At 35.1% G+C, this 23,961-nt stretch overlaps 1 protein-coding gene across 7 annotated transcripts in view; it reads left to right on the forward strand.

The window, feature by feature from the left end:
* The first annotated feature begins 3,567 nt into the window (after positions 1-3,567).
* The window catches only part of Rbbp8 (RB binding protein 8, endonuclease), a 111,371-nt gene continuing 90,977 nt past the window's right edge, over positions 3,568-23,961 (forward strand). Inside the window, exons 1-3 of one of the 7 annotated variants that reach the window (XM_047526470.1) lie at positions 3,568-3,752; positions 20,613-21,292; positions 23,142-23,218. The gene's annotated coding sequence lies outside the window, so the exon portion shown is untranslated. The remainder of the gene's footprint in view (positions 3,753-20,612; positions 21,293-23,141; positions 23,219-23,961) is intronic. The other 6 variants (XM_047526469.1, XM_047526463.1, XM_047526468.1 and 3 more) reach the window with 6 other exon arrangements.

Raw genomic sequence — 23,961 nt, forward strand, 5'->3', positions numbered from 1 at the left:
ATCTTAAAACATGAGGGGGTAAGTGCTATTGCTTTTTTGCCCATTATATAAATAAAACTGATGCTTGATTCAAGTGACAAAGGTAATATGGAACAGAACTGGGATAGAACCCATGTCTGACTCTAAAGTCCCTTTTCCCAACCAAATATGCAATCTTGTTAATTTTCACAAGGTTCAGCAAACTATGGCCCACTGACCAAATCTGGCCTGCCACCTGTTCTTATAACTTTTTATTGGAACACTCCCACACCCATCATTGACTATTGTCTCTATGTCTGCTTTTATATTACAATGTTACAACTGAATAGTTGAAATGAAGACACTCTGGCCTACAAACTCTAAAACATGTAATCTCTGATGCTTTATTTAAAAATGTGCTCAGGTGGTTCTTGTGGAGGCTGGTAGCACGAGGTTTGGGAGTGCAGAGCTGCATGTTGTGCCCTGTGCTGCCCAGACTAGCCAACGATTCAGTCAGGATAGCTAAAAGTGACCCCAAGAAACCAAAGGGCAAGATGTCTGCTTATGCCTTCTGTGTGCAGACTTACAAAGAAGAATATAAGAAGAAAAATCCAAAAGTCCCTGTCAATTTTGCAGAATTTTCCAAGAAGTCCTCTGAGAGGTAGAAGATGAATGTCTGGGAAAGAGAAATCTAAATTTGATGAAATGGCAAAGGCCAATAAACTATGCTTTGATCAGGAAATGAAAGATTATGGACCAGCTAAGGGAGGCAAGAAGAAAAAGAACCCTAGTGCCCCCAAAAGACTTCCTATCCTGTTCAGAATTCTGCCCTAATACCCCCAAAAGACTTGCTATTCTGTTCAGAATTCTACCCCAAGATCAAGTCCACAAATCCTGGTATCTCCATTGGAGATGTGGCAAAAAATCTGGGTGAGATGTGCAATAACTTAAGTGACAATGAAAAGCAGTCATACATCACTAAGGCTGCAAAGCTGAAGGAGAAATATGAGAAGAATGTTGCTGACTATATCTAAAGGAAAGTTTGAGGTGCAAAGGGTCCTGCTAAAGTTGCCTGGAAAAAAGGTTGAAGGGGAAGACAAAGAGAAGGAAGAGGAGGAAGAGGAATAAAAAACTGTTTACCTGTCTCCTTGTGAATACTTTAGAGTAAGGGAATGCCATGATTGACACACCTTGAGACGTGTCTGTTACTCTCATTAGGTTCAATTATAGAATTTGATCACAATCATATTGTAGCCTCTCAAAGTGCTCTAGAAATTATCAGTGATTTACATGAAGCGGCCCTGGGTGCCACAGCACCCTGAAACTGTATCAAAACTACATATTTCCAAACTTTTTTTAAAAATGAAAAGGCACTCTCATGTTCTCCTTACTCTGCACTTAGCTGTCGGTGTGACAAGGCATTTGAAGATGTTCCTGGCATTTTTTAGAAATTTGTAAGGTGGTGTTAACCATAGGGTTATTGGCTAGAAATTCTCTTATCAACTGTACATATCTATAGTCTGTACAAAGAACAAAACAACCAAGAAAAACTCTTGATGCTCCTTGCTTGGTGTTGACGCTGTGGTATTTTGGAAGGGCCATAGCTTAGGTCGTGCACTGTCAGGCTAGACCTGTTGACACTGCAGCGGGCATCGTTTAGCTTCAGGTTGTCTTGTTTTTGTATATAGTGATATAGCATTCTGTAGCCTTTCATAGTTGTTGAAAAAGGGGGGTCAGCTGGCATGAGAAGTGTTTGAGTATTTTTTAGTTAAGTATAGTAGATTTTAAACTTCATTTTCAAACAAACTGTAGAACTCTTCATTGTCAGCAAAGAGCCACTACATTAATGAAAGTTCAAGAACCTTCTGTACTTAAAAACAATTTGCAATGTTATGTTATTTTTTGTATATTTAGAATGCTGAAAAGTTTTCGAAGTTAAATAAACAGTATTACATTTTTAAAAAAATGTGCTGACCCTTGCTCTGGAAAATAATCTAATTATCAAGTTTTGAGTAATGGTGTCCTCAGATACTTAATACTCTCATTAATATATTAAATCAAAGGCATTCTTTGTATTGTACCTTCAACCTTTTGTTATCCTGCAGATAGCAATCTTTGGTTGTAGTCAAAAAAGAAGTCTCTAAACCACCTCCTTTGTGAAATTTCCCATACTTACAGTCATACGTGCTCCCTTTTCTGGGTTTCTACCTCAGTTATTATAATTATAGTATTTAATGCAGTTTGATTCACATAATAGCTACGAGTTGTGGTTCCCCTGGGATCTACTAAGTGCTGACTCTTGAGTAGATATTCGCTTAGTAAGCATTTATTAAGTACTTTTTAAGTGTCAGTCAGTGTTCTAGACACAAGAGATTAAAAAATGAATATGATTACTTTTAATGCATGTGTGTTCTATTATCAGGCACAAAAATAAAAGAACCTGAACATGGAGTCTGGATCTTTGGTCCCCATAACAACTGCATCAGAATCACTGGAAGTGCTTGGGCAATATCTCAGACCTATTCAATCAGAATCTCTAGAGGCTGAGGCTCAGCAATATGATTCTTACACAGAAAGTTTGAGATTCACTGTGTGGGTACTTAGGAAAGATTATTTCTAAATATACAACTATTATGAAAAAGTAAGAACAAACTTCACCTGATCTCCTTTAATATAAATAAATTTGTATCAAAATATAATCCTGTGTTGCTCATTTCTCCCTTCCAAAAACTTACTAGACGTGCTTAATTGGAAACTGACATAACTCCCAACTCTTACTAAATTTCATCTTTTTCACCTGTCAGTGTGATACTTGGCACAGTTCTTGAAACACAATAGATACCAATAATTTGTGTTGAACTGTTTAATATCCAAAGTAAAACCTTTCTAAATTGTCTCTATTTTATAGAAGTAGTTTTTCCAATTTAGACTGGAATAGTGTGAGGATCATTTGAGAACAAGGAAGATAACACACCCATGCAAATGTTTGGTCAGCCTACACTTTATTTCTCTCCATATTGAAATGTTTCCTCTGAGCTCTTTGGGCAACTACCCTTGTGGGGAATTATTAATCCCTCCCCTTAAGGCTAAGCTAGAACAAGCAAAGCTAAACGGACTAGTGGAAAAGGTCAGGAATGATGGGATTCTTCACCATTGTAGATAATCTACCTCTAGAGGCTTCTGACAGCACAGAGTCCTAGAATACATTTTAAGGAGGATTACCTACCTCTGAGGATAATAGACCACTTACTTACATGTATCTACCAAGAGAGACTTTTAACAATGGACTCTTGCTATACTTGACACAGACCTACCCCTCCCACTAGAACTCTGAATTATTTTGCTGGAGGCTACAACATTCCGCGTAGTTTGTTGGGAGTTGACGGGAGGTGGGGATAACTCACCCAGTACAAGCTTAGCAGAGCTGAGCAGCTGCAGCATGTTGGGCTAGCCTTTGATGCAGACTGGTCAGACGGGTTCTGGATCTACAGAAGAACCGGTTTGACTGGCCTGTTATGCCAACATATTCTGGTTTGATTCCATGTTCCACAGACGGTAGAAACCTGCCCAGCCAGTTAAATGAAAGGCATATTAGGTTATCCATTGCACACAGTATATAGCTTAGATGCAGCAGAACTCTTCCACATAACTGGAGTGTCTAGCAAACTCTAGTGTGGTCCAGAGAGGTGGCGTCCACTGATTTTAACATTTACGTTCATAGCCTTAGGGAAAGTGAGGAGTGAAACACCTTCTGCTTTTGACCAAGAGCAGAGGTTTTCTAAATAAATTGAAGGGTAAGTTAAAATTTTTTTATATTTCTCAATATTTATGCAGCTTTGGAAGGTTAAATTAGATGATGTTTAAGAAGATCGATTTTTAACATGATAACACCTGAATTCTACCTCTTCTGTAAATCTGATTGTATATTGTTTATAAAACTTGTACATATGTTCATTGATTTGTTGGGATAGTTATTTGGTATACAACATACTTCTGTACTTTTTTTGTAAGTTGGTTATGGCTATTGTCATTTTAAAAGTTGGGTTGAATGACTTTGTTAAATATATATCAATTATTAATGATTCACCTTAAGCCATATACTTCTTTGATAACATACTATTATGTTTTACAGGCTGATGCTATATGGTGCAATTTTGTATAGTATATTGAGTTGTGTATAAAAGAATAATTGCCTTTTTAAGGTAAAAGAAAAAAGTATTGCCCAGCTTGGTAATCCTAAATACATTAGAGGAACAATTCACAGCAAGAATTGAGGAGTGTGAAAAACAAAGATTGTGGAATCTGGTAACTGATTAACTATTGGAGCTCAAAAGCACTTGCTGAGCTGAATAGAAAGGAATGAAGACAGGTTTTGTCATGCCTATTAGGTTTGAAAACCTTTTTAGGTTAAAGAATACTTGAGTCTTCCTTTCATTTATATTTTAAAGTATTCGTTTTATCTCTCTCTTTCATGGATCTAATTAATTTATTTTAGTAGTATGAGTCATTTAAAATGAAAGTTACGGATCCCTTTAGATTAATTTTGACATAATAAATTATTCCCTTATTTATCAATATTAGAATGAATTGAGTGCACATGTTTTGGGGGGCATTTAGTTTAACATAACTGCTTATACACAAGTTTATCTGGGACTTTTAAAATTTTTTAACAGATTTACACTGAGTATTTCCTGTCAAGCATTATCTGTAGATCTTCTTAATAGAACTTAGCCTTGAACTGAGCAAGGCTGATGCATCCTTTTCATTGTTCCTAGTGTCCCCACTTTGTCATTATGTTCATACTCAAAGACTATAAGTTTCTTTAGGATGTTAATAAAAAAATGAAAATAAATGTTCCGATGAGATTTCACTTTTTGCAGGGAAAATCTTAGTCCTATTTCTAGGCAGTTCTGGATTAAACTTCTGGTAATTCAACTAAACTTCTAAAAGCCATGTAATGTATCTACAAATGGAATGCGCTGATTCAGCAATCCAAAATTAATTTTATTCAGCATAAACTCTATTTTGATAAGTATTTGGTAGTATGGGTCAAATGTATAGTTGATTGAATTTTTCTGTTTTCAGGTAAGAGCTACATATACATATCAATAGAGTACATTGTTGATGTTTCTGCTGAATATATTGTATATAGTAATTAAAAATTTTAAATCATACTGTTTAAAATACAGGACTTACTGTGTAAAGATAAATAATTTATTAAACCTTTTTACATTTGCAGTTTTGAGGAAATCATATAGGAGTAGAACACATATTTTCTATAAAACCCATGAGTAAAATTTCAAGCCTAACTATATTTTGAAGGGGACTCTATAGTTTTAATTTAATGGGATTTTCATTTTCAAATATACTAAATCCTATTAAACAACTTAATTGAATGACATTTATTTTCTTTAGATGAATACCTTTAAAATATTAATACATTGTTTTGATTAAAATTAAAGCTATATGAATTTGATAACCAAATTAAAATGCATTCTTTTATTCCTATTCCAAGTCACACAATTCTTTTGTCAACAATGCCAGCTTCCTTAATAACTTCCTCATTAAAAATCTTCATCTTACTAAAAGCACTTACAATCATGACATCTTTTGAGTTTGAAGTATTCTTAGTAACTAATGAATCCAACTCTTCGTTTTTGAGTTGAGGAATGAAGCCAAGAAAATGTAGCTAAGTCACTACTGTATAATCTAAGTGTAGAGCTCAGACCAGAACATCCAGATTTCCTGAATACCAGCCCAGACTAGTAGTTCTTTCACTACCTTGCATGGACTCCTGAATACTACATGAAATCTAAATGTTTTCTATTGTAAAAAGGCAAACTTGTATAGTTATGTTAGTGAATCTTTGGTGATTAAGAAATTATTTGCTTTAATATTTTAATCTTTATTCATTATTGCCACCAAATTTTTTTGGCACAGTGGTTGAATTGATTGGGTGGCCGTTAGTAGGAAAGGTAATTATCTTTTCAAGTTCTAATCTCTTAATGCAATCCTACAATCTTTTTTCCAATTGATAATACGGCCTCATAGTCTTTTATATTTGACCAGATTGGGGATCCTGCTATCATTTTCTGACTTAGCATTGGCTTTAAACTACCACAACTTTTTTTTTCTTTTTTTAAAATTTTTTTTAGTTGTATTAGGACAATATCTTTATTTTATTTATTTATTTTTATGTGGTGCTGAGGATTGAACCCAGTGCCTCACACGTGCAAGGCAAGTGCTGTACCACTGAGCTATAACCCCAGGTCACTTTTTGTTTTCTTAGTATATATTAAACTATACATTTTTATGTTGTTTTAGTCATTTTTATGTAGATAAGTGTTTAGGATTTGCCTAAGAAGTTAGAATTTCTAACATTTGGCATAATCAATAAGAAAATTTCAATAAGGTTATATAGACCAGAACTGTGAGATTGAAAATTCATCTTAGAGATGACAGAACCTATTATTAAGGGTATTCTCTTAGAAAGTGCTTTGTACATAAGTGCTCAAAAATGCTTTACACATTTTTAACCTGAGGAATTACTAGGACATGGGACTACAGAAAGTTTGAGAATAAAAAGCTCAAATTTTTAAATTCTGATTCCTGGTACTAAATGTTAATTTTCCCAATCTCCTTATCTTTTTACAAATAAATCCTAATTTAGCAATACTTCTATGTTTGTTAACTTTAGTCCAGTCCAAATGGACTCTGAAAAATTATCCCTTTCTTGTTTGTTTCTTACTTTTACAATCCAAAGGAAGGGAATTATATTGAAAAGGATATGGTTGTTTGAGCCAAAATGACATGGGTTTGAATATTGGCTGTGCTGCAAAATAGTTTATACTTGGGAATTATTTAACTCTCTAAGTTCTCTTTTCTTCATCTGTACATTAAGGAAACTAAAACCATTCCTTAAGAGTTGCTGTATTAGGCCTGAGGACATAGCTCAGTGGTAGAGTATGTGCCTAGCATGTGTAAGGCCCTGGGTTCAATAAATGAATGAATGAATAAATGAATGAATTGATGCACTGAAGGATATATTATCTTAAAACACCTAGAAGTTTCTAGAACATAGTAGGTGCTCAGTAAATGTCAATATCCTTCTTACTCCATTAAGAATATCTTCAGTAAGAGAAGTCAATGCTTACCTTAGAATATATGCATTTTATTTTGTCAGAAAGATAAAAATCAAATCAATAATCTTGGAAGGCATTAAAATTTAAGATTGGAAGATATTTTAACCATTTTAAACTTAAAAAATCGGAAACTCATAAAATCCAATTCAATTAAATGTTCACTTCGAAGAAGTCTTATGCTAAGAATAGTATATTAATATGATTAAAAGGTTTAAGTACTTTATTTAAAAATATTTTTAGTTGTCAATGGACTTTTATTTATTTATTTATTTATTTATTTATTTATATGCAGTGCTGAGAATTGAACTTAGTACCTCACACATGCTAGGCAAGCACTCTAACACTGAGCCACAACCCTAGCCCTAAGTTCTTTTTAAAAATTCAGATTTCTATCATCTTTATTCTAGTATACTAGTGGAATGAAGTATGACAGGGATAATTCAAATGCCCTATGTGTGGCTAATATCTGAGTTTTCCAAAGACTATTTGTATCTATTATCTTATATGATTATCAAATAGTTGGCCAAGGATTTCTAGATGCTCTAAGGATTGTGCTCTATTACCAACTGAATTATTTATTCAGGATTCTAGAAAAAGATTCCTTCTGAATTAAATTTATTATAACTTAATACTACATTATATTGCATTTTCTTGATAGTAAATAATGAGGAGAATGAGTTCAAAATGTATTGGGTATAAAAATAATAGAATATAGAATAAGATTTGATGGTTTCTAAAGATATTAATCTCATACTATTTAATTGATTAGAGGACAGAATCAATGAGCAAAGATCATATGGGAGATATTTATGAAATGTACTGGTCAGAAGGGAGTTCAGAACACTGTGACAAACATTCTAAGAGCTTGTCTAAAATTGAGTCAATCAATACACCTTCCAATGAATGAAGAGCAGAAAACAGATTAGGAGTTAATTTTAGAACCAACTAAGATCTATTTGTAACACAAACTGATCATATTTAGCTCCTATAATCAACTTTAATTTCCTGGAAGATAATTAATTGCTATACATATAAACTCACTACTGATGCTATAATTTGAATTTATATCCATGGTAAATCAATTTTGTTTTTCTCTTAAGTTATAGAGCTTGTATGGAGATGCTATACTGAAAGACAAAAGTAGCACTTTACTAATATAGCCAATTAATTATATATTATTATTAAGAAAATTTTATTAAACACATGAGCAATTTACCCTATGTGACTAGTCATTGGATCAGTACTTAATTTGCATTTATTTTTATACATTTAGAAAACATTACTATAAACAATTAAAAAGAAGGCAAAGGGGTAACAAAAATTTTACATGTTTTTAAAACATTTCTATATAAATAGCTCATTTGGATAATTCAGGACTAACAACTAAACTTGCTATGAATCAAAAACTACCTGGGAAATAAGAGAACATTATAGCTTATGTATTAAAGACAGCCAATCATAAAAGTAATTGAAAACTGTAATTTGGAAGTTACATATTACTGACAAATGTGTTCCTTCAAATCCAATCTATTAACACTATCAGAAAAATAACCTCAAATGCACATTCACCCAATCTTGGGTCAGCAATACTATCCTTACAAACACTGGCATACCATCAATCTGACTGTCCCATCCATGCGTGAAAATTTTCCAAATTTAATTTTCCATGAGTAACTCAAAAATAGTGAAATGAAAATCTTGTGTTTCCTCTTTATCTCTTAATCTAGGTTCTCCATGGAAAGTAGAACCTGAGTCCTTTGGCTTATGTACAAATGATTTGGGAAATCATACCAGGAATAGGAGTGGGGGGGTTAGGAGAAGAAAGGAAAGCCAACAGAGTGGGATTTTTTGTTTTGTTTACAGTATGTGGAATTGAACCCAGGTCCTTGCCTATGCCAGCTAAGCACTCTACCACTGAGCCACACCCTTAGACCCAAGGGAGCATTCTTGAATTCATCCCCCACTATGAGTAAATCAATGCGCAAGCTCAGTAAGAGGAGCCACCAAACTACTTCAGAACTGCCTGCCATAGGACACAAGAGAGAAGCATTTACCTATCAATTCTGACTTCCTTCATTTAAGGGTTACCCCATGGACTGTTAATTTCTTACATTTTCAAGTTATGCACTTGTTTCCACTAGCTTCAGAGAAGGCCCTACGCCAGAAAGTCAGGTGAAGGGCTGTCAGGTTTCACCTGCATGAAACTGGTTGCCACTGCAATGGCTGGGACACACAGGGCCTAAGAAGTATACAATATATCATATGATAGGACAAACAGGGTCAAACTGCTCTTTCTTTAGGGTTACCAATATAATTCTTAAATTCAAGAGAACTAAAATGGATTTTCTGAGAAATGAGTATAGCAATGTCAAATGGAAAATAAGGAACTTTACTCTACTTTTGTCTGATGGATTTGATCCATTCCCACAAAACCTGAGATGCACTGAAACTTTATCTTCTGTGAGAAAGGTATTATCTAATAAACTACAATTCATTTCCTGAATTTGGTTGCCAATTTTTAAAGGGACGAACAGCAGCAAAATGTATAATTAATTAGTATGTACTGTGTGAATACTTTTATGCCCAGCATTGACCCAAAGTCTTTTACAATGGTAAAATTATAGCAAAAACAAATGAACTACATTAGACCCTCAAGAGACATTTCTCATTTTAGTGAAGCACAGAATTTTGAATAGTACAAGTTTGTCTTGGACTGTTTCCAAGAAGGTCTGATTACAAGAAGTAATTCATTAAAACCTAAAATGTGATCCTGGAGCTTGATTCTGAAGAATACATTATACGGAGGCTCTAGTCAAGCAGATTAAAAATGGAATAACTAAACATCTAGTCATGTGCTTTAGTTCAGTAAATACCATATTAGTATAATGCCTAAACTTAGTTTAGAGAAAGTGAAGGAGAAACAGATGCAAATGAAAAGTGTATCATTTTTTCACTTAACTTGAATTTTGAAGCTGAGTTTAAAAAAGATAAATCATTAAAGTAGCTAATGAATAAAGATAAAATAGAAAAATTGAACTGAGGACTAGATGGAAAATGAGAAAATGTGGAGACACATGTGGCTGAACAAAACCCAATCATAATAGATAATATTTTCAAAAAGAGAAATAAAACATACTCAGGTCTTTACTATATTCGCTCTGATCACAATATCAGCATTTATGCCCACATTCCCTTTCTTGGATTTGAAGTTGGAAAGATGATATATCGCTATTATATGAAGGATTTCTTACAAGCACTAATCCCTAAAATAAATGAATAAATTGGTTTCTCCTGTTTATACAACTTTGCTTTTGGGCTAGATGATTTTTAAATCCTTTGGCATATAATGGAAATATTAAAAACTACCATATTCAAAGGGGAATAAAGGAAAGTGGGGGTTGGGAACAGGAAAGACAGTAGAATAAATGGGACATAACTTTCCTATATATATGAACACACCACCAGTGAATCTCCACATCATATACAACCATAAGAATGAGATCCTAATTAGAGTAAGTTGTATTCTGTGTGTGTATAATATGTCAAAATATACTCTATTGTCATGCATACCTAAAAAGAATTAAAAAAATAAAAACCACTATATAATATACTACCTGCTTTACATAAATTTAATTATGTAAATCATGTACAAGCACTTAAAGTTAGTCCCTTCCTTTGTTATAAATTTCTCACCATTTGCATACCAATTCAACATTTCACTATAATTATAAGTTAGTGATTGGAGGCATGTCTCCAGTTAGCCTTAAACCTATTAAACAATAGTTTCTTACATGGTTTGGATACATATATACATCTTATCCAATCCTATCAACAATACTGTTAAATACCCAATGTATATATTATCTTTAAATCAAAGAGAAGTTACATTATTTACTCAATAGGATTGGAATTTTAAAAATTAGAATCAAATAATATAATGCTGTTTTCCCAGTATCAACCTATACAAATACATTATTACACATTTGCAGTTTCCAGAGCTCACGACTGTCCACCCCCTCCTCTAGCAGAACTTTGCATACTCCTTCTGCTTGGAAAACCTCTGTCATTCTGTTCCCAATAGGCAAGCTGCTTCAAACTTAAGTCTTCTTTAAGAACTTTCACATATATTATTTCATTCTTACAACAGCCCCTTTGGGTAAAATAAATATTGTCAACTTTCAATTGGGGAAATAAGACTTGTCTAGGAAACATGCAGATAATCAGAGATAGATAGGGCCTGAATTTAAACCCTGGTCCTAGCTCCTAGCTCCAGACTCTTTCCCTAGTGTCATAAGGCTGAGCATATGGCTATATGCCATCACTGATTATAGAATATGATCACATATTTTTTGGAACATTTCCTACTCTGGTCCTTTCTTATACTGCAACATAATTCAACACCCTTCAATCTATTAAATTTTAAACTTGGAACATGAACAAATCTACAACTCAGGGATGGGAAAGCTAGTATAAATATTTTTGCTAATTCTGTTAGAAATCAGTTTATAATAATTCTCAAATATACATACCTAGTGTACAGCAAGTAAAAGAGAATGTGTACCAAAACTAAGAAATAAATTATGAATGCAAAAAAATCTAAAAAGTGAACTAGGATTGTTCATAATAGGTGCTTCACTCCAACCCTGATAGAGAGAGCCTGATTTATTTTCTTCTCAGTTGTGAGATTAATTAAATTCTGTCATATTTACAAGCCCTTTTCATAATCTCTTACAATGTAAAACTTTCTGAAGTAAATAGAAAAGTACACTGGAGTTGCAATTTAACCTTCCAGTAATAATAATTTTCTGTCAAAATGCAGAAACTGATTATTTTTTCTAAACTATTTCCTAAATTAAAAAATAGAAAAGCACAAAATAAGCTTCATATAGATTCTATCATTTAAAAACAGCATGGTATACAAAAATATACATGTATATATATTATATACATGATAAAATATATTCATATATGTACATATATATATGTGCATATATAACATTTTTTCATATATATGAAACAAAAATATACATATATGATATATACATATAATGCTAGTCAAATCACCTAATTTCTCAACCTCTGTGAAAAGATGAAAACTGTGCTGTTCTACCTTTATGACAGGTTTTTTTTTTTTTTTAGATTAAAAAAGAAGATAATCAGGAAAAGTACTTTGTATTTTATCATTGTTAATGTTCTTGAATTAATTTCCCAATAGTATTAAATAAACCACTTCTCAACTTATAGGAACTTCAGTGTAGTTAAGTAAATCAAAGAGTGTAATTCTTTTATGGCTTATACTGGCAATAAGCTAAAGAGATTTTAGATAGATGTATACATAGATGAGAAGGAAAAAGTGCTGACTACAAAAGAACACTTAAATCTTCCCTTATTAGTTTATATTTCTAATTCCTTAAAGCTTCTGACCATATGATTTATCGCCCACAGTAGAATATTTTTTAAAGTAAAAGGAACCCCTATTAATAATTAAACTAGAAAAACACTCACTAACCAGAACTGTTGCTGGTAAATCTGGGCAGTCACCTTACATAAAAAGTCTTACTAGCTGTGGGAAGAGGAAGTCTATCTGTTTTGGCCTTAGTATCCCATGTACCCATTAAAACAGTTACCATGAGTGTAAAGTAAATTAAAACAATTTCACTATAAATTTTTAATACTTCTGGTTATAAGAAGTAAAACTGAGAAAGTAATGGCTAAAACATAGGGTCGCCTTTAGAGGAGTTAATTTTTTTTTTTTTTAATATACTGGGGATTGAACCCAGGGGCACTTTACCACTGAGCCACATTCCCATCCCTTATTATTTTTTATTTGGAGGCAGAGTCTCACTAAGCTCCTCAGGGCCTTGCTAAATTGCCGAGGTTGGTTAGCCTCCCAAATTGCTGGGATTACAGGCAAGTGCTACAATGCAAAATTTTGTATGATTATTAAATGAGATGTTTATTTGTAAGGATTAGTCAATAATAATCAAATCAGGATAATTAGCATTTCTATCTCATTGAACATTTACCCTTTGTGCTGGAAACCTTCAAACTCCTCTCTTCTAGTTCTTTTTTATTGGGGAGGGGATCCTGGAGATAAGACCAGGGCCTCTCACACACAAAGCACACACTTTACCATTGAGCTACACCCCTAACCTGCCTTGTATATCTTTATAAACTATATAATAAATTGCTTTAAACTATAGTCACCATACTATGCTTTAAGGAGGAATAAGTAAAACTCATAACTACCTGAACACAAAATATTTTGAATTTTTACATTTACATTTGGAAAAGTAACTATTAAAGTTTTCTTGACTTTACACTAACATATAGATTAGGAAAAGCAAAAAGGCAGTATCTTAAAGTCTATTTTTCTCAAGCATAATTAGAATACAGATGGAAAAAGACACAGTAAAACTGTGTTTGAAGATACATCCATAATTTGTGAAGCACAGCTATATTAAAGATTGCAATTATTTCCAAGCAGTGGACAAATTCATCAAATCACAGATGGAAAAATTGCCATTTTTAAATGTGGATAAAGCAATGAATATTAAATGTGTTTGCTCTTGTGAACTTATTAAGGAATGCTTTAGTAAGTGGACTCCATGTGTCAGTGACTTGTTCCTACAGTTAACCCTTCATAATGTTCTCCATTTACACAATGGTGAATGAATATTCTCACAGCTTCCATCATGGTACCATTATACATAGGTACATAGGACAATGCAGTATAGTAGATTTTTACTGTATAAAAGGCAAAAATTCACATTTTTCAAGATTCCCAAAATAAATAAACTTTTCTACTCTACAGTCTTAGTGATCTCCTTCTCTTTTCCTTTCTTCCTTTCCAGTATTGGGGATGTTAGGCAGGTGCTTTACCATGAAGCTATATCCACAGCAATATGACCATTCATAAATTCTTTTCTCTCTTTTTCAGTGCTGGGGATAGAACTGGGGGTCCTGTACATACTGGGCAAGCATTCTAACACTGGCTCATATGTTTTTCTATCATTTCCTTGGCAGTTAAGTTCTCATAAGTACCAGTGTTGGAAGGTATAAAGGCTAACTAACCAGCTACAAAAGATTCTCAGGCTTTAAAAACCTATAGAGTATATAGATTTGAAACATTTAAGACATTCTCTGCTTTATAAATAGATGACTTGAAAGAACTAGATGTTCCTGTCCATTAATGATAAATTATTCTTCGAATAAGTTAATAACATTATTAACAAACCCATTATCACTTAAACTTAGGCAACCAATATAGGAACCTTCTTTATCAACCACAGCAAGATATACTAAATTGAACAATTTATATATCCAGTGAAAGTTTGCCTATTACTAATGTGAAATGAAGTAGCTCAGTGAAAGATGTTTAAAAACAAATGAAACTAATAGCCTATAAAGGGAAATGAAGAAGGAAATTCAGTCCAATGCAGTTATATCTATATATTTTATTTTATTAAATAAAGTTTATCTAATTTGGAAACGTGCCAGACAGACATGAGACTATTCTTTCTCATTGAAAAGTAATGTATAATCTTTAATGTCTGTTAAAAACATTTAAATGAACACCTAAAACAATGCCAAAATGAAAACTAATACTGACACACTCCATGAATGTCAAATGTATCTTTTAAAACAATTATACATTAAAACTGTTTAACCTAACTGGAATCTTGGTACTATCAAATCATAAACCAAGCATTTTGACTCTTGGAGCAAGATCCTTGATAGATGTATATTACCACCCACACACACTACTTACTAATTAGTACAAACAATTTTTATAAATTAAATCATGTTCTTTTAAGTTGACATAAATAATGACAGTTAACATACTTTTCTTTTGTCTCTCAATCTTTTGACCTGTACTTAAAATAGTTCTGACTGAAGGTATAACAGCTCACCCCAATTTACCAATATTGTATGTTCATGTTAGAGGTGCTAGAAAGTATTATGTAAATAATCATTATGGGTTTAATCACTTAAGTTTTGAGTCATGAGGTAAAGGCACTCACTGCTGGGTAAGGGGAGAAGGGAATAATAAGGGGAGTGGAGAGAGATGAGATATGCCCAACACAAATGGTAGAAATAGCATTAGACTGAGAATCAGATACCATGTCCTACTCCCAGTTCCATCTTGGTCCTTTAGGTAAATCACATACCCTCCTCATTTCTTTTCACTCAACATTCAGCATAGGCCTGTGTTGTCCAATACATGTGGCCTAGCACTGAAATATGGCTAATCCAAACTTAGATGTGCCATAAAGTAAAATATATACTGAACTTCAAAGATTTAGTAAGAAGAAAAAAGAATGTAAAAAGTTTCTATTAATTTTTAATGAAAATAATACTTTAGGTAAGTTGGTTAAATATATTGTTAATTTCACCTGTTTTGTTCTATTTTTTAAAATACAGTCACTAGAAAACTTAAAATTATGCATGCGGCTCTATGGGATGGTGCTGTGCTAAGAGTGTTCTGGTTAGGAACTAAGAAAACTGAGAATAAAGAAAGCACAGTCTATGACATCAAGGAGCCCAAGGTCTACTTGGAGAAGATAAAAGTCTTATGAAAATAATGACAACATAGTGGCATTAAGTGCACTGATAAATACATGTATTGAGAGGTACTGGTGGATGAGGAGGGCCATTAGTGGGAATGGATAAGAAGGAGGGGTAGAGAGGTATTAAGTTACTCTACTTGAAGTGGTACTACTTGAGCTGTCTTAAAGAATCAGTTGAAAAGTGATTTAAAAGAAAAAAAAAAAAAAAGGATTGGATGAACCAAGACAAAGAAATAGAAATGAGGAGGAGAGAATAAAAGGGCTTTTCTGTTGATAAAGGGAAAGAGCAAGTTATGCATAGAGTATACAGGACTAAGAAAGCCTTCTGTGATCCTTTAAAGGGATTGAATTTTAACCTTTAGGCAATAGAGTCACTGAAGAGTTTTAAGGAGAGTGATAAGATCAGAAATAATGGTTTAGATCTCAGGCAGCTGTGTGGAGACTCAATTAAGGTGAACAATATTGGAAGCAGAAAGACTATCTTCTAGGCAAGAAATAGAACCTAAAGTAGGGCAATAAGAATGGGGATGAAAAGGAAAGGACTTACTCAAAATATATTTAGGAGGTAACATCAGTAGACTCTAGTGACTGACTTGTCCTGACTCCCTGGAAAGGGCTTTAGATCTTAGTGTAATGTTATAGGAAGACCCAGGAATGTTTTGAGCAGGGGAATGTGATGTTCTGGCACATTTTAAAGGACCACTCTTACCACCATTGGACAATATGCTGAAAGGGAAAAGAGTGAAAAAAGAAATATAACTGTTTAAATTGTTTTTAAATGAAGACTATTGCTGTAGAAAAGGTTGCTGGTAGATTTGACCAAGGTGGATGCAAAGGAGGTGATGAGAAGCAATTCAATGTGGGTTGTATTTTTATCTGCAATGTGGTCCTGCCTAATTCACAGGGTTGAGAAAGGGAAAAGGAAGTTCAGGAGGATCACACCGCCTGAGCTCAATTGTCTAGTTTAATCTGAACTAGGTTTTCAATTAGAAGTGAAAACACTGTAAGAAAGGCTTGAAGAAAATAGTGAAAGATGGAAGACAACAAAGGAAATAGAAGGAGCTAAACAAAGGCTGTTTTAGAGATTAACTGACGTCCTGAATGAGGTTGAAAACCATGTAATTTTAGTGTTATCTAAAAGTCTAACCTGGTGATTTTTCCTTCATCACACTTTGCAACCCAGATGTAGGAGTTAAACATAGACTGTAAAATCAACAATTTCATTTGTGAAATGGCTGAAGTTAGATGATTTTAAAATCTATATGAGTTCCAAATTTCTAATTTTAAGAATCTTAGCATTTAATTTCTACCACACAATTTTATGTAAATAAATATATAGCATAGTTTACTGTTTTAACGCTTCACCATGTAATTTTTAAATTGAGCATCCTAACAGAGTTCCTCTAATGGACCATAGGTGTGCTGAGAATAAATTTCCAGGGCTGGAGGTGACAGTGTTGAGCCTGGGGTGGCTGGAGTTGCAACTTTGCTGCCTCTAGATGCAAGCAACCTTATTCTGCTATCATAACATGTACTACAAGCATTAGATGCTCCTTGACTTACAATAAACCCATCATGAATTGAAAATATCCTAAGTCAAAAATGCATTTAACACACTTAATTTACTGAACATCCTCAGCCACAGAGCATCCTATAGAATGTTGGTTGTGTCCCCTTGTGATTGCATGACTCACTGGTAGCTGTGGTTTGCTGTCACTGTCCAATTTGATAAGAGAGGATCATACTGCATATCACAAGCCCGGAAAAGATCACAATTCAATTTTGGAAGTACAGTTTCTACTGAATAATTGTCAATTTCATACCACTGTAAAAACAAATATAGATTGAACCACTGCAAATTGGAGATTGACTGTATTAGTTTTCTAATTATACCAAAATTTAAATGTTTGGGAAGTGCTGTTTTAAGCCATAAAATATGAAAATCAAATCACTAATGAAGAGTTCAAAGTTACTGCTTCTCTGATAAATATGTTTTCTCAGCACATAACTTTGGGACTTCAAATTTATTCTACCATGATAGTTCTGAAAGCTGCTGATTGGGGCAAATACCTATGAGCATGCCCACCATTTCCATGGTTAAAGTCATTATAAAAATCTCATAAAGAAAATCTAAGATTTTTTTAAATGTATCCAAAGATTTCAACTTACATAAAAAATAACTGCCCAATTTATTTATTTATCTAGAATACTGTTTCTGTGGCAAGCACTGGGTTCATTTCTGGAGATAAAAAGATGAACAAGACATCGTTGTTGCTGGGCATGTGGCCTGTAATCCCAGCAACTCCGGGGGCTGAGTCAGGAAGATAACAAGTCAGAAGCCAGCCTCAGCAATTTAGCAAGATCCTAAGTGATCCTTAGTGAGATCCTTAGTGAGACCCGGTCTCAAACAAACAAACAAACAAACAAACAAAATTAAAAGGGTTAGGGGTGTAGCTCAGGGGTAAAGTGCCTCTGGGTTAAATCCCCAGTTACAAACAAACAAACAAAAAAAGACATGGTTGTTATTTAGAGTCTAGTGGAGAGGCAAAATTAAATAACTAAAACTTTTAAGAAGTGCAAGATATAGAGGTACATGGTGTTACAAAAGAAACAGCAGAAACTATTGAAACAAAAGATTATTAACACATAGCTAGGCAAAGGGTTGGAGTAGGTTTGTCCAACTCCAGGCAGAGGAAAACACATGTGAAGATCAGTGAGGTACAAGAACAGAATCAGAAAATGAAGCTGAAGAGGTAGTAAAAGCAGTTCAAAAGGGTTTTCTTCAAAAAGTAACAGGAAGCCACTGAAAGTGTTTAAGCAGCATCATAATATCAGATTTACTTTTCAAGAACAGCACAGTAGTTGTAATATGGAAAAGTGCCTTCAAAATAGGCACACTTTAAGGTGCGAGGAGGAAACAGTATAAGGTTTGAAATTCTTTTTTTCCTCATCCTTTAAAATACGTCTTTTAAAATGTGTTATATTCAGTCTATTAGCTGAGAAATACTAGTAACAGCTAGTTTTTAATGAACATATACTAACTATATATCTGCACAGTGCACTAAGCAGTTTACATGTTTATCACTTAATCTTCATATCCTAAGAGACTGGTACTATTATTATTCTCATTTAACAGAAAAAATGAGACAGGTTAAGCAAACAGTCCAATGTCACTCAGGATATTAGAGCAGGATTCAAACCCAAGCAGTATGGCTCCAGAGCCTGTACCCTCCTCATTAGACTATATACTATTTTTCAGCAATACATGTATACAATACAAAATAAAATATATACATGAATAGAGAATTGATACTCAACAATCTTCCAGAGAAGAGAATTGTTTAGGTTGGTTGGTTGGTTGGTTGGTTGGGTAAATATACAAAGTAGAATAGTAGATTAGGTAAAAGTTAATGGAATCTTGGATTATGGAAGTAGTAATAAAAGGGATAGGTTTAAATGTTTGGCAGGATTTGGTAAAGGATTGGATGTAAGGGTTAAAAGAGAATGAAGTGTCAAGGATAAAATCTTCAGATTCTCATTTGCATAAATGAATTAGTGAGTCATAGGCAAAGGTCATAAGAATAGATTAAGTCATTCCACTAGGATAGTTTTTCTTTGGCCCACAAATACTATGTTTTGTTTTGTTTTAGTTTTGATACTGAGGGTTGAACCCAGGAGCCCTTTACTTTTGAGCCACATCTCCAGCCCCTTGTATTTTGAGATGGGGTCTAAATTGCTTAGGGTCTGGCTAAGTTGCTGAGGCTGGCCTCAAACTTGGGATCCTCCTGCCCAAGGGAATCTCCAGATTCCCTGAGATTATAGGTGTCCACCATCCGTGCTGTGAAGTACTGTGTCCTTTGGATATGCTGTTAAGTGAAAACCTGATTACACGTTCTTTCCATATATTAAAACTCTCTCTTTCTATTATAAACATTTATATAAGTTTAACTCTGCCAATTATGCTTTCTATGTTGTACTAAAAATGGCACAATTTTTCAATCTTTTTTTTTTTTTTTTTGGTACCAGGGATTGAACCCAGGGACACTTAACCACTGAGCCACATCCCCAACCCTTTTTAGGATTTATAGAGAGACAGGGTCTTGCTGAGTTCCTTAGGGTCTAAGTTGCTGAGGCTGGCTTTGAACTTTAAATCCTCCTGCCTCAGCCTCCTGAGCTGCTAGGATTAAAGGTGTGCACCACTGTAGCCAGCTCATTTAAAAAAAAAATTATGAAGTCTTACAAACCTGGAAAATATCCTTTCATAACAGGATAACAAAGGTTCAGCAAACATCTTCAAAGGTACCAGTTTTTGTATGGCAGTGCTGAAACAGTGCCTAAATACCTTGTTATGTCCAATATCAATGAGTAAATTGTTACATTCAACTTTCTGATCTCGGATAGATGGGAAAAATTATCTTTATGCTTTGTATTTATAATTTTCTGAGCCTTACTCCATAAAAGTTATTGTGCCCTGTCTTCTCCCCAGGACTTGGAAGTATAACAGAAAAGTATTCCAAAGATAAAGTGATTTCTAGTTTATTTTCAACTTTATTTGTAGAACTAAATGGTCAAAAAATGCTACATTCAGAAATCAAGACAGCTGAGTGTGGTGGTGCACGCCTATAATCCCAGCGATAGGGAGGCTAAGGCAGGATAGCAAATTCAAGATCAGCCTCAGCAAAGCAGTGAGGCCCTTAGCAATTCAGAGCCCGTCTCAAGGATGGGAACTGGCATGAGGATGTAGCTCAGTGGTAAGGAGCCCCTGGGTTCAACTTTCAGTACCCCAAAACAAAAAATAAATCAAGATAAACAGGAAAACATACTATCCGTTTGAATATTAGACTATAAACTCAGGAAAGTTTGACTTAAAAAAAATTACCCTAACCACGTGTTGCCCCTACGAATAATGAAGCCTGTTGCTTCTGATTCCTTCTCATTTCAGGTTTGCCAGAAACTTCTCATTTAATTTCAGCAAAATAAAAAGCATTTTGAAAGATGACGTTACCAACCAGTGTGTCGGATCACATCGTTCAACTGTAGGCATTAACTATCAGGTTGAAAACTGCGTTTACTGATCTGCGTCCCTTCCCACACCAGTTGATCCTGAACTCTGCATTTGGTCCCCTCCTACACGCTTTCCTGGAAATAAGCTCGAGTCACACGCACAGGGAAGACAGCCTTCACACACCACCGAGGGCTTGGGCTCCCCAGACGGTACAGCTTTAGTTTTCTTCAGGGCTCCCCCAAAACACTGCTGCGGACGCCAGGCTCCTCGGGCCAGTCCCGAGAGTTCGGAGGCAACACTCCTCTCCCCAGACACCACCTTCCATCAGGATCAGAGCCACAAACCCTGGGAGGAAAAAGGGGCGTGCCGCCGCGGGAACTCCCGCGTGACGTCACGTGACGTTGCGTGACGTCGTGGGCTCCCGGGCTGGGCGGGGCCGGCCGCTTCCGAGCCGGGCCGGCCGCCCTCCGGCCTTCCCCCCAGTCCTGGCCGAGGGTTTGGCAGTCTGGTGAAGGAAGGGGGCGACCGAGATCAGCGAGCTGCCGTCCCTTTACAATCCCGGAGGGTGTCTACTCCCGTGCTGGGGCTTTCGAGAATTTCGAGGCTGTCTGGAAGTTGTGAGTACTAGGAATCTTCTCCCCCACCCCCCACACACCTGAGTGCCAAGTCCTAGGGGCTATTTCCGGTCTGGAGTTGGCGCGTTCAGCGTAGGGGGTTGGCTCTGGGGGTTTGCAGAGGACCACAAGGCTCTCGGGCTATGTCTGAGGACGTAGGCTGGGCACGGGCTAATCTCTGTGGCGATGCCCCCAGCTAGCGTTCGGTGAAGTTCTACTCTCCCGCGCGGGCTGAGGACGCGCCTCCCAGCGCTGGGCACGCCCCCGCGCATGCGCCGACCGCGCGGTGCGCGATTCCCGCGCGGGCCTCTGGAGCGTTTTCACCAGAGGCGCGCGCAGACTGTGCGCGGTGCTCAGGAGATGCTGGTGGAGACCGCGGTGTATCCTGCAAGTGCCTTGAGCAGTTCCTCTTGCCTCACCGGTGTGAGAGGACGTGTGGTGTGACAGTAAATATCGAATACCTTCAGCGTGCTGGTTTACAGGGCCAAGGGAGCCACAGAAATGGATGTCACCAGGCTTTGAGCCCACAGTGCAACTCGAGGAGCAAGATGTACATTCTGAGAGATAAGGCTCCCTTTACAGCAGTAACGGTTCAGTGCCAAAAGAGAGATGTCAGCAAGAAGTCCTGGGCGTGCAGGGTGGAAAGAAAGGGTTTCCTGAGCCAGAGTTTGCAAGTTTGATTTTGATAAAGAATTTTTGTGTGTTTTTGAAGCACTTGGTTGTTTTAAATTAGTTTGTTTCTTAAGGACGCTTAACTTACACTATTGGTCTTAAACTAATATTGTGCAATTTAAAATTTTTCATTAAGCCTTCAAATTGTTTACTTAATAGAAACAATGAGCTTACTTTTTACTTTTTTTGGGTTTTGTTTTTCCTGCTGCAGAGGTATTTTTTGGGGTTATGACTTGAACCCTAACCCTGTCATATTGCACGACCTAGCTGTGTGACCTTGAGCAAGTCACTTTAACACCGGTTTCCTCAACTCTAAAATTAAATTTATTTTAATTGTTGTTCTGAAGATTAAGTATAATAACAAATGTAACATATCCCTACACTCTTATAAATTAATATTTGGTAACTTTGGCAATAATGTAGGCCTGGTAATTTATCTTTTTTGGTTAAAAAGTAGTTGAACACCTGCTTCTTTGGAAGCAGCTATATTAATGTAGTTTACCTAATCCCTTTTGTAAAAACTTCAATATGAAAGTGAGCATACACAAGAGAGAATAGAATTATGAACCCTTTCATAGATATATTCATCATTCAACATCAGTAATTGTGAAAGCTTAGCATTTCTTGTTTCATCTTTCCACCCAGTACCCATAATTTGTATTAGCTAGAGTATTTTCAAGCCAACCCCAGAGAATATATTGCTTAATCTGTAATACTTCATTGTATATCTCTTTGACAGATAAGGCCTTTTTAGTGACCGTATCATTATTAAACCCAAGAAAACTTGAAACTCCCTAATATCTGAAATCCAGTGTATATTCAGTTTTTGCTAATTATTTTTTAAAAGTCTAATCCCAGTTCTTAAAAGCTTGATAAAGTATATATTTATATCTGTAATGTTTATAGGTTACCGGGTAGTTTCACACATATTCTTGTTTCCTTTAGAGATTTTTTTTTTTTTAGCTCCTTCATTAGATAACTCAATAAATTGTTAGCAAGGGACACTTGAATCAGTTTGGGCACTTGTTAGCAATGGTATAGCATTCACTAAGGAGCCAGTTTTGAATTTAGTAAACTCATTAATCATTTTTCCCCCCCTCCCTTGGGGGAGTGAACCCAGAGGCACTTTACCACTGAGCAAAAACATCTCAGCCCTCTTTCATTTTTTATTTTGGGACAGTGTCTTACCAGTTTGCTGAGTCTGGCCTTGAACTTGAGATATTCCTGCCTCAGCCTCCTGAGTTGTTGAGATTGCAGGTATGCCCCAAAGTGCCTGATGTCATTTTACTTTTTTTAATGGTAACTAATTAATGATTTTAACTTAAGAACACATGAAAATATTGTTAATTTACTTGAACTTCTTAATAGCCTGTTGCTTCTTTTCAGGGGCAACATAAGTAATAAATTTAATTATTTGCCTTTGTACCTCTGAAAGAGGTACCTTATTTATACCTTTAAATATGTTTCTGTATTCATAGGTCTTTGCTGTGTATCTTACTTTCATTCTAAGAAAGATATACAGATCTTCATGTATGTTAATGTCATTCATCTGTGGTGTTCTATTTGTTTCTGTATATAGATATGTATAAATATGTGAATGCTTGTTGAATCAGGAATATTTCAGAATGTTTTTCAGTTTCTTGGTATAGTTTTGTACTCCGTATCAGTTCAAAAGTTAAGAAAGCAATAGATTCTTTTATAATGGTAAATCAATACTAACTGTGAATGAGTACAAACCTCTCAATATCAGTCCTTTTAGTTTAACAGAATTTAAGTAATACCACCTCTGTACATGAAATAAGAGAAATTTTCCCTTATGTAAAGGCCAAATAACTAAAATCAAGAGGTTTTTTTTCACCATTATTATCTTACTTCCTCATGCCCCCACCAACCCCTCCTAGATTCTCAAAATGATTGATTGTGGGTAAATAAGGAAAACTTTAAAACATCTGGGCTTGTGTTTCAGCCTGACTTCAAATTACATAAAGATGAATGCAAAG

The sequence above is a fragment of the Sciurus carolinensis genome, chromosome 15 (assembly GCF_902686445.1).
Source record: "Sciurus carolinensis chromosome 15, mSciCar1.2, whole genome shotgun sequence".
Taxonomy (NCBI): domain Eukaryota; kingdom Metazoa; phylum Chordata; class Mammalia; order Rodentia; family Sciuridae; genus Sciurus; species Sciurus carolinensis.